The following is a 12,568-nucleotide window of genomic DNA, read 5'->3' on the forward strand; positions in this document are numbered from 1 at the left end:
TCGATGGCGGCTAAGATATCGTTTAGGACCTTGAGAGTGGCTGAGGTGCACCCATGACCAGCTCTGAAACCAGATTGCACAGGGGAGAAGGTGCGGTGGGATTCAAAATGGTCGGTGATCTGTTTGTTAACTTGGCTTTCGAAGACCGTAAAAAGGCAGGGTAGGATAGATATAGGTCTGTAGCAGTTTGGGTCAAGAGTGTCCTCCCCCTTTGAAGAGGGGGATGACCGCAGCGGCTTTCCAATCTTTGGGAATCTCAGACGACACGAAAGAGAGGTTGAACAGGCTAGTAATAGGGGTTGCAACAATTTCGTCAGATAATTTTAGAAAGAAAGGGTCCAGATTGTCTAGCCCGGCTGATTTGTAGGGGTCCAGATTTTGCAGCTTTTTCAGAACATCAGTGACATCAAATGACAGCACAATACCAGTCAATCAATCACCAATGACCCTCCACTCTAGATTATCAACTTCAAAACTGTTCTGTTGATTTTGTATAAAAGTGTTAAACATGGCCTATTTAGCTTACATAGAGATTATTGTTACAGTACCGCACCACATTATGCAACATATTCATGACACTCAACCTTTGTTTTGTTTGCAGCTAGGGATAGTATGCCAAGGTACGTGTGAACAGTGGGCAGCTGGCAGCAGGTTGGCATTTATTGTCAGGAAGGAAGGAAGCTCTGCAAACTGGAGGAAGCTCTGCAAAGTGGTCATTAGCTGGCACAGGCACAAATTCATAAATTCTGATTTTAAACCTAACCTTAAACACATTGCCAACCCTAACCTTTATGATATTGACAATTTTGACTTTGTAGCTGGCCCATCTAGTGGAAATGGCTCAGTTCTGCCTCCAGGGCCAGATTCAGGACAAACTTCAACCTGTGGGGGCCCAGGACCCTACGATAACATCATTACAACGTTTACAGCTGCCCTTTTGTGACCATAGCCTACACTGCTAATTGAGATGAATGGGATAACTGGGGCTATTGACAATGTGGAATTAGTCTGGACCTGGCCTGGCCTCCTAGACTGTTATTAATGGATTGTCCATAGACTCTGTGTTTGTGCACTGCTGTGAGCACAAGGTTGATTGCACGTTAACATTTATTTAGTGACTAAGAGGAAACAGAGATACTGTATTTGTTTGTTGTCTGTTTTAGCCCGTATACTAAAACAGTGAATACTAAGCATTACTGCCAACTAAAAATACAATACAAAAATGTCACAATACCGGTAAAAATGTAGGCACAAAACCTTTCATCCGACCATACAGTGTTTGTACACAATTAGTATGCTAGTCGACTAGAAGAATGAATTACACAGTATGATTGTGGAAATTATTGCATCTTATGGTTCTTGTGTTTCTTTCAAACTTGCATGAGGCAATTGTTTAGCTTGTCCATTGATTGTCACATCTATTGAGAGAGAGACAGTGAAATTCGCGGGCTAGTTGCTGTCAGTGTCCCAGCCCCCCCCCCCTGCACCACTTACCCTCCCTCTTTTCAGAGCAGCACCATAGGAGAACACAAATACAGAGTCATCCATAAAAGATGGATCAGAATGCATTATTCATCTCCATCCCGGGTTACAGGCGCTCTGTCTCTCCATCCTATTTTTCACCCCCTCCCTTTTCATTCCCTCCCGACTCTACCTTTCTGTCTGTCTCTCTAATTCCAGTCCTGAAAGAGATTCTTCTGTTTTAATCAGAGTACACTTCGTCTCCTTATCTCATCTGTCATACCTCGGGTGAAGGTGTGTGTGTGTAGGATGAGGGGAGGGGAGAATCTGGAGGGGTTGATAAAGGAGAGATGGGGGCGGTGTGTGTGGTACACAGGATGTAGCTGGCAGAGGATGAAACACTTCCAGGGTTCAAAGCAGGGTCGCACTGCACCACCAGGGGCCTTGGTGGGGGGGCGAGAAGGACATAAGGGACCTATCATGACCTTAACATTCCTGAATTCCACCGAGTCAACTATACACCATGTAGTGTACATAAACCCAATATACTTCATTATAGTAATGATCCACAGAGCAGATATGTACTTTTTGTTATTTATTCCTAAACCTAATATGACCTCAATGACAGGTCAGTGTTTTGAAGGACAGATTACCTTGTGATTTGATTGACAGTTTAGTTATTAAGTCCTATTCCCTTACCTCCAGTGCTCCAGGCATCAGGGACATCCCCGCCCTTGTCAGTCGACCAAGCAGAGTGTTGGCCATACGTAGGACTATACCATCTACAAAATCCCGGGGGAGGGCGGCGCAATTCCACACAGTCTCAATCCTCTCTCGGGGCTGGAACCCAGCTCCCCAGTTGTTCCCATCGGACCTGTCAGTCTCAGCTTCCCCCTCGACGTTTGACCCTTGTACTGTGACCTCAGACCAGGTCTGACGACCCTGTATATACTTGGCTCTCCACTCGTCCGACAGCTGGTAGCTCCTTGACTTTCCTACCAGACACACCTGCAGAGTAAGGGGTTAGATTAAAACAATGTGACTGGCTTATGTTAGCATACTCTGTGTTTTTTAATTTATTTGTATTTTTTATTATTATTTTTTGTGTTTTAGGAGATGCTCTTATCCAGAGCGACTAACAGTAGTGAGTGCATACATTTTTGTACTTTTCCCAATGGGAATTGAACCCTGACGTTGTAAGCATCATGCTCTACCAACTGAGCCACACGGGACCATGTGTTCAAGTATGGGTGTTATTTTTTTAAATTGAACCTTTATTTAACTAGGCAAGTCAGTTAACAACACATTCTTATTCACAATGACAGCCTACCAGGGAACAGTGGGTTAACTGCCTTGTTCAGGGGCAGAACGACAGATTTTTATCTTATCATCTCTGGGATTCGATCCAGCAACCTTTCGTTTACTAGCCCAACGCTCTAACCACTAGGCTACCTGCCGCTCCATTAGCATATCCGCTTTGTGGAGGGGATTCTCAGGCAGTCCTCCTCTGTGTTGAACCCACAGGCTGTGCTGATCTCAGAGATGAAGTCAATGTATTCCTTATACTGGGACTTCTGAAACTGTCACCGCTGGTATTTCCCATAGAAGTCAAAGAAACGGCAGAACAATGTACCGGCCGGAGAAGGATGACCTAGTGTGAGGAAAGTGACAGAAATGACACATCAAAACTATCCTTTATTTTCCTGGTTTAGTCTTAGAGAACCCTGGCCAAGCTGAGGTAGCAGACATCATAGAGGTGAGAACATACTGTAGGAACAACTGAATTAGGCATAACTTACTCAAAGTTGGGTGTAAGAAAAATGAGGAAAATTTAAAGCCTATGGAGCTATGAGGCATCGTTAAGTACTGTTGGGAGCTTTCAAACCAGAGACTAACTTCAAGCGCCAAGCTCAACATCACCATCAGATGGCCGCCGCATCAAACAAGTCCCTTCACACAACAACATACCTACCAATCCCCCTCTCCCCAAACCAACCCAACTCATGAAAGTAACATGATTTCAAATTCAATAGATCAGCAGCCACTTGAGGCGGATAAGCCAAATTGTGTCTGCTGATGACTTGCCTGGCCGCTATAACGGGGATCCATGGCGAGAGCTCCTCTGAGTGTTTTCCAATCAGCCAGTCTGTGTCCAGGAATAAGAATCCATCACTGGGAGTGATTTCCTAGAATACAACCCACACCCAAAAGTACAAGAGGCTTCTTTAGATCAGAGAGACGCACCGCCAACGACCGTAATTAGATTTTTGAATCATTAATTTTTTTAAATGACAAATGACTTGTGACACACCCAGCCGCTCTCGGTCGCTAAAGAACTCTGTTGCCAACTTTTAATATTGAAGGAGGATAACATCTTGATATTGTTATCCCAGCTCATTTAGTGTCAGGGTGCGTATAATTAAGGAAGGGTGATCTGAAATAATGAGTCAGATGAGGTTACAAATTCAATTTATTTGTATTTAATTTAAACCAACATTATGTGCCTATTGCCATGTAGGGCCTAATTAAATAACTGGTCTTATACAACACAACAAAAGTAAACAAGTACATAAATGATTTTAGCCTAAACCTGTGAACTAGGGAAACTAGATAAAATGACAACAACGAAAGCCCTTTCAGGAGTTGGAGACCACTTCATGTTCTAGTATACACATCATATCCCATCACCATGTTCTAGTCCAGACACCATCTTATCCCATCACCATGTTCTAGTCCAGACACCATCTTATCCCATCACCATGTTCTAGTCCAGACACCATCATATCCCATCACCATGTTCTAGTCTAGACACCATCATATCCCATCACCATGTTCTAGTCTAGACACCATCATATCCCATCACCATGTTCTAGTCCAGACACCATCTTATCCCATCACCATGTTCTAGTCCACACACCATCATATCCCATCACCATGTTCTAGTCTAGACACCATCATATCCCATCACCATGTTCTAGTCTACACACCATCATACCCCATCACCATGTTCTAGTCCAGACACCATCTTATCCCATCACCATGTTCTAGTCCACACACCATCATATCCCATCACCATGTTCTAGTCCAGACACCATCTTATCCCATCACCATGTTCTAGTCCAGACACCATCTTATCCCATCACCATGTTCTAGTCTACACACCATCATACCCCATCACCATGTTCTAGTCCAGACACCATCATATCCCATCACCATGTTCTAGTCCAGACACCATCTTATCCCATCGCCATGTTCTAGTCCAGACACCATCCTATCCCATCACCATGTTCTAGTCCAGACACCATCCTATCCCATCACCATGTTCTAGTCTAGACACATCCTATACCATCACCGTGTTCTAGTCTAGACACATCCTATCCCATCACCATGTTCTAGTCCAGACACATCCTAATCCCATCACCATGCTCTAGTCTTGACACCCATCATAATATATCACCGAGGATAAGGACACCAGAAAGGACAGGGCGCAGATCCTGACAGATCCCCAAGCCTTTAGTGAAAGGTACAGCAAGTCCCTAGCTAAACAAGCTAAACAATTGCCTCATGTAAGTTTGAAAGGAACACAAGAACCATAAAATGCAATAATTTCCACAATCTCATTCCGTGTAATTCATTCCTCTAGTCAACTAGCCTACTAATTGTGTGCAAACACTGTATGGTCGGTCGGATGAAAGGTTTTGTGCCTACATTTTTACCGGTATTGTGACATTTTAGCATAGTATTTTTAGATTTCAGCTCTGCTTAGGATTCACTATTTTAGTATATTGGCTAAAACAGAGGCAACAACAAACAAATACAGTATCTCCGTTTCCTCTTAGTCACTAAATAAATGTTCATGTGCAATCAACCTTATGCTCACATCAGTGCACAAACACAGAGTCTATGGACAAACCATTAATAACAGTCTAGGAGGCCAGTCCAGGTCCAGACTAATTCCACATTGCCAATAGCCCAAGTTATCCCATTCATCTCTAACGGACAGCTGTAAACGCTGTAGTGATATTATATTACATCACTGGGGCCAAGCTTCCTGCCATCCATGACCTATATACTAGGTGGTGTCAGAGGAAGGCCCAAAAAAATGGTCAAAGACTCCAGTCACCCAAGTCATAGACAGTTCTCTTTGCTACCGCACGGCAAATGATACCGGGGCACCAAGTCTAGGTCCAAAAGGCTCCTTAACAACTTCTATCCCCCAGCCATAAGACTGCTGAACAATTAATCAAATGGAAACCCAGACTATTTACATTGACCCCCCTTTGTTTCAATGCTACCTTCATGTACAAATTACCTGGACTAACCTGTACCCCCACACATTGACTCAGTACCCCCTGTATATAGCCTCGTTATTGTTATTTTATTGTGTTACATTTAATGTTTTACATTAGTTTTTTTAGTAAATATTTTCTTAACTCTATTTCTTGAACTGCATTGTTGGTTAAGGGCTTATAAATAAGCATTTCCCTGTAAGGTCTACCTGTTCTTTTTGGCGCATGTGACAAATAAAATGTGATTTGATATTAAGGCCCTGGGACCCTGCAGGATGACGTTTGTCCTGAATCTTGCCCTGGAGGCAGAACTGAGCCATTTCTGCTAGATGGGTCAGCTGCAAAGTCAAAATTGTCTATATCATAAAGGTTAAGGTTGGCAATGTGGTTAAGGTTAGGTTAAAAATCAGATTTTATGAATTTGTGCCTGTGCCAGCTAGTGACCACTGTGCAGAGCTTCCCCCAGGGCAAGATTCCTGACAATAAATGCCAACCTGCTGCCAGCTGCCCACTGTTCACACGTACCTTGGCATACTATCCCTAGCTGCAAACAAAACAAAGGTTGAGTGTCTTGAATATGTTGCATAATGTGGTGCAGTACTGTAACAATAATCTCTATGTAAGCTAAGTAGGCCATGTTAAACACTTATACAAAATCAACAGAACAGTTTTGAAGTTGATAATCTAGAGTGGAGAGCCCTTGGTGATTGATTGACTGGTATTGTGCTGTCATTTGTTGGTAAGAGGGTAATAGCTTTTCCACAGCAGGGAAATCACAATGGGGTGCCCACTGTCCAGACTTCTGGGTCTGATATAATAAACACATGGGCTATCCTCGCGACTGTAGTCTATATAACTATAATGATGTAAAAAACAACAACACGGGGGAACCTAAGGTGAACTGCACTCCCGTATGCCAAAGAGAGAAGATGAGATTGTCATTTATACGATGCTGGGGAACTGAGGTGGCTAAATTCTCTCATGACAGCATGTTGGACTGAATTTAATTGACTTCACAGCTCTGACTGTCTGACACCTGAGATGAAATGTCTGAGAGAACAAGTTATTTTTTGAGGCCCTAATTTAGCACAACTCCCTTTTCTCTCAGGTTATGTCCCAAATGACCCGGTATTCCCTTTGTAGTGCACTACTTTTGCCCAGGGCCCCATAGGGCCCGTAGGGGTCTGATCAAAAGTACCGCACTATGTAGAAAATAGGGTGCTATAACGATGTTATATTAATGCCCTGGGCCCTAATTGAAATCAAGGCTGGTCCAGACTGGACCAAAAAATTGGATCTGTAGATGAAATTTCAACTACTTTTCAACGTCCGGTGACGGTTGTTGCTCAGTGGGTGAGGATGTTGGTTACAGTAAAGGGAAAGAGAGCAGCATGTCTTCAGATGAAACATTGAAGGGGTGCGGCAGGGGGAAAGTAAAGCACAGCAGAGCACTGGTTCCCTGCAACCCCACGTGCAATTCCATGTGTCTATAAGAGTTTAGACTTAGGCTACATGTGACTTAATTTGAAAAGGTGAACAAAATAGTTAATATATTACCGCTATAATACCGACTGTACACATCATCTGAATTAATTTGGTATTCACAAATATTTCAAATAGTGCAATAGTTTTGGTTTCTTAGAAGAAGAAAAAATGGGAATTCCAAATATCCACAAAGCCCTCAAAATGAAGTTGATCTTGGGGTCTATTAAAGGGTATTATGAGGCTCATGCAGAATATACACCCTCTAAAGTAACAAGCGCTAAATGATCAAAGCTGAATAAAACAGTGTTTCATTTAGCCCTTCCTCACCTCTCGATAGGTTCACGGGCCGTACCTATTCCAGATCTTCTGTTTCCTCACATCGATGCCCTTTCCAGGGTACTGAAACACAAGCAGGTATGACGGTCAGTCAGTCCCTAATCACTTCATCAGAGCGCATAACTGAACGGTGGATACACAAAGACACAATTCACCTAACCCCAGTGTGTCATTTCAATCACGGCTATCCAGCATTTTGATTAGACGTTAAATCACGTCACTGATTGAATAGAACACCGGCATGAAATTGGCGCGGATTAAGTCCGCATCCCAAATGGAACCCTATTCCGTATATAGTGCACTATGGTCAATTCCAAGCCATGAGCACCAACATGTGAAGTTCATAGGAGCATGTCAAATGAAAGCTAAGAGTAAAGCATTTTATTTATTAAGGTATATATATGTACATTTTTCAAGAACAAATTCTGAAAAAGCTAAGACTGATTTATTTTCTAACAGATGGAAAAGGGGCCTTTCACAACATCTACCAGAAAGTCTTAAAAGGTATTAAAAATACAGCAAACCATATTAAAGTAAAGACCCCTGCCAACTAATAAACACATTTAGTTTCGCAGAATCTTTTGGCCTTTATAAAACATTGCCTTGTGCTTTGAAATTCCATCATCAAAAATCCACTTATCTTTAAGATATTGTCATTTCTCTCCCTCTTGAGGGAGGATAATGAAAGTTCACAGAAGTAACAAGTAAAGGTAGATCTATCAATAAGTTAGTGTTTTTACTGATATCAATTTTGTTTATGAATTATTAAAATGAATGTAGATGCAGGGAGTCAGGAAACAAGTGCAGTGAGCTTAATAATAATGAACATTATAAAACAAGAGACAAATAAAACAATGAAATATAAACAATACTACCTGACGACTGACAGAACAGAGCGCAAAGATAAATGATAAGTAATCAAGGTGGTAATGAATTCCAGGTGTGACTGATGGGATGCAGGTCTGCGTAATAATTGTTGCCAGGTGTGCGTAATGGTCGCAAGGCCCATAAGTAAGTAAATTGGCGACGTTGAGCGCGTGAGCGGGAATGGACGTGACAAATTTGAAATCCTGTTACCAAATCGTCAACAGAATTTCAGAAGAATCGGTAACAGAATTTCTGAAACTGAATTGGTTGCAATGGGAAATCATAGTAGTTGCAAATCACAGTTGGGTCTTCCTCTTTGTGGTGGTAAAAGCAAGAGTGCGAAAGGTCTGGACTACACCTCCCTCTCACTCTTCTCTCCAATTAATATCACATATCTCAGTTCTTACATGCCACCTACCCATGAGCCCCCTCTCTTTCCATTTACTGTAACCAACATCCACACAAACTGAGCACCAATCGACAACTGATATCCCAGGATGTTAAAAAGTAGTTGAAATTTGATCAGTCCGAACTGGCCTTGATTTCAACATCCATAGACATAATTATTTTGTCTGGTCTGGACCAGCCCTGATTTCAACATGCACAGACATCTGGACAGGTCTTCATTTGGGCCAAATATAGACTTCCATGATTGGTTCAGATTTGGTCTGAACCAATCATAGACATCTGTTCCACAAGTTTGGACAGCACAGTACCGTAAAGAAAAGTATAGTACAGTATAGAGCTTGGTGATATCGACAAAAATCAATTTCGGGAAAAATTGCCCTTTTTTATTATCCTTTAAAGTACTACTACAATTGTATTTCATCTCAAACTTCATATTTCTTTAGTATAGGCTACTTATAGTAATGAACAGTATCAGCAAAATGGCTGCAATAAGTGATTGGTTGGTGTCGATCATTTTCAGTTTATCGTCCCAGCTCTCGTACAGTACAGCACAGTAAAGAAAATTAGAGTAAAGTTCAGTAAAAGTAGAATATAATTAAGTACAATACAGTCCTGTACTGTAAAGTAGAGTAGTGTACAGTACACACTAGAGTACACTAGAGTTGAGTACACTAATGTACTGTACTCTACTTGACTATACTTTACTGTACTCTACTGTGCTGTACCTTGATGTCTGAACTTGTGAAACATAGGTGTTTATTATTGGTTAAGATTTAGTCCGGTGCAGACCAACCAAATGTGGTCTTGTTTGGTAGGGGAGCTCGTTAAAATAGTGTGTAGAATAATACGCAATTATGCAAAGGAAAATATTGCATATTTCTACCTTTGTGTACCTAATTGAGGATACATCACCATGACGATAATGACACTCACATCCATTTCTGTGTATTAAAGATCAGAGACCCATGATGAAATTCCGTTACCAGGTGTAAATCCACTTCACTTACAGTAGTTCAATAACCAAAATAGATTTTTTCAAAGTGAATGTACACCACCCGATGTCACAGGAAGGCCAAAAACCAAAAAAAAGATCATCAAGGAAAGCAACCACCCGAGCCACTGCCTGTTCACCCCGCTATCATCCAGAAGGCGAGGTCAGTACAGGTGATTCAAAGCTGGGACCGAGAGACTGAAAAACAGCTTCTATCTCAAAGACATCAGACTGTTAAACAGCCATCACTAACATTGAGTGGCTGCTGCCAACATACCGACTCAAATCTCTACTTAATAATTAAAAATTGGATGTAATAAATGTATCACTAGTCACTTTAAACAATGCCACTTTATATAATGTTTACATACCCTACATTACTCATCTCATATGTATATACTGTACTCAACACCATCTACTGCATCTTGCTTATCCCGTTCGGCCATCGCTCATCCATTGATTTATATGTACATATTCATTCCTTTACACTTGTGTGTATAAGGTAGTTGTTGTGAAATTGTTAGATTACTTGTTAGATATTGCTGCATGGTCGGAACTAGAAGCACAAGCATTTCGCTACACTCGCATTAACATCTGCTGTGTATGCGACCAATAAAATTTGATTTGATGTCATAGTTGACACCCCATTACTTCTGCAGACATTGCAATTGCAATGCCAGGGTAATGGGTTCGATTCCCCTGGGGAACCAATACAAATATGAAAATGTATGCACTCACTACTGTAAGTCCATCTGGATAAGAGTGTCTGATAAATGACAAAGAAAAGTTACTGTTGGACTCATGAGTGGCCCAGCGGTCGACTGCCCGCCCGCCCGCCGGGGAGTTACAGCGATGAGACAAGATCAAAATTGGGGAGAAAGAGGGAGTAAAACAAATGTTTATGTAAGAAAACTTTTAAATCAATGTTTTTTGTTTGTCGTTCATTTGCGGGCCCTTGTCAAATGTAGTGCACTATAAAGGGAATACAGTGCAATATGGGACGCATCCTAAAGCTTCTTACAACACACCAGCTACACCGTGTCATTGATTAAGCATCCAGTGGACATTTGTGAACTGAAAAATATCGGAAACAAAGGTCAGTTTTCCACAGGTGTCCAGGTGTTATTATTCAGCACCAGGGCATATCAGGTTGTTTTATGTAGCTGTGTTCTGGCAACCAAGTGTAGTGTTTATCATACATAGACCATTTCCATAACCAAGATCCACAAAGGGCTGTTTGACCATCAGACCCTTCTCTGCTAGCTCCTCGCCCCATAGGACCTGTGCACTGATAGAACAATGGCGTTATTGTCATAAGAGCTGTCATTTCACACATATTAGCATTCTGTCCATATACTGAGGAGGCCTATCAAAAGATATGTAGCGAAGGCAATATATTCAAAGGACAAACTTCTCAGGGTCTGTTACTTCAGGCCAAACCTAAACAAAGACAGATATTACAGTATGTTGGGACATTAACATGAAAACAACTTCAACAACAACAAACCGCTACAAATAATCTCATTTTTGACGCTACACTACGAAAGATTAGACCATCTCCTTGTACTTGTCCTTCAGCTGTTAGTACACATGATGTTGTACTTCTCTACAGGCAGCAGGGACGGGGTGCTCCTGAACTCACTGGTCCTACTCTCTGTGGCCCAGCTTACCAGTTTGGGCAGGAGCTCCTCAACCAGCCAGGGCAGTTAGGGGTAGACCCCCGTCCCCCCGTCCCCCGTCACTGAACCAGTCATCAGGCCGCAGGATGTGTAACAGAGCAAATCAATGTAGACACTGTCCAATGTGTCCATGCATGACTGGGTTGATGGAAGGCTAGGCGCAGAAGCTGACATTGAGATTAAACATCCTAACATGGAAAGACTCACCATTCATCATTGTTCTCAGGCAGAAGGTGTATCTGATAGATGTTCTTCCTTCGAAGCGCAGTACCTTCCGCACTCTCCTCAACTGGTATGAAGCTTACTTTACTCTTTGAGATTCAAAGTCTGAAAATGTGAAGATTTTTAAAAAGGAACACACAACATTTCACACATCCAACTGTTGTTGTGCACATGCCGTAAAGTCAGCCAGAACTCAATGATAAGCAGCTTATTGTCATTAGCATGTCCTTACTTTTGAGTATGTCTTTATGTACTGTTGTTCCATAAGTTTACTTTAGGAATGAATGTCTTCACAGAAAAATACAAGTCTCTGCTTGTCATATTCAAGTTCAATACAACTATTCACTAAAGAAAGAACATCCTTGGACTCTGACGTATCACATCCATGACGTCCACAAAGACATTTGTTCACAACGTGTGGTTTATTTATCTAAACATTAACGCCAGACAAAAATCCTCCCGGAAGAGTATTACATTTGTCTGTCAACTTAGTTTCAACATGGTTTAGATATAATAGCAAATTGCATAGCACTGAAACATTATACATTGCAAACGTAATAACAAAAAAAAACAACTTCCGGTGACTTATATTTTCAAAGGAATTTTGTCGCGGGTTGATGACGCCGTGAAAGCGCGACTCAGAAGAAAAGAGCGCTGTTTGAAAAACCAACAGCAGAGAGTGCTGTTGTATTTTTAATCTCAACATCTTCCCTCACATTACTGTTACAGCACTATGAACATGCTTCCTGTGAAACAAAGAGCATCTAAAGATTACGATAATTTACCCCTAAAAAGTTTCCCCTTTCATCTGTGGAGCATCTGAGGTGGAT

The 12,568-nt window shown here is 41.7% G+C and overlaps 1 pseudogene; it reads right to left on the reverse strand.

Annotated features, from left to right (window-relative positions):
- Positions 1 to 1,632: 1,632 nt before the first annotated feature.
- LOC135515521 (probable tRNA (uracil-O(2)-)-methyltransferase) lies at positions 1,633 to 11,531 on the reverse strand (annotated as a pseudogene).
- Positions 11,532 to 12,568: the final 1,037 nt, after the last annotated feature.

Source organism: Oncorhynchus masou, chromosome 27, assembly GCF_036934945.1.
Source record: "Oncorhynchus masou masou isolate Uvic2021 chromosome 27, UVic_Omas_1.1, whole genome shotgun sequence".
NCBI classification, from domain to species: domain Eukaryota; kingdom Metazoa; phylum Chordata; class Actinopteri; order Salmoniformes; family Salmonidae; genus Oncorhynchus; species Oncorhynchus masou.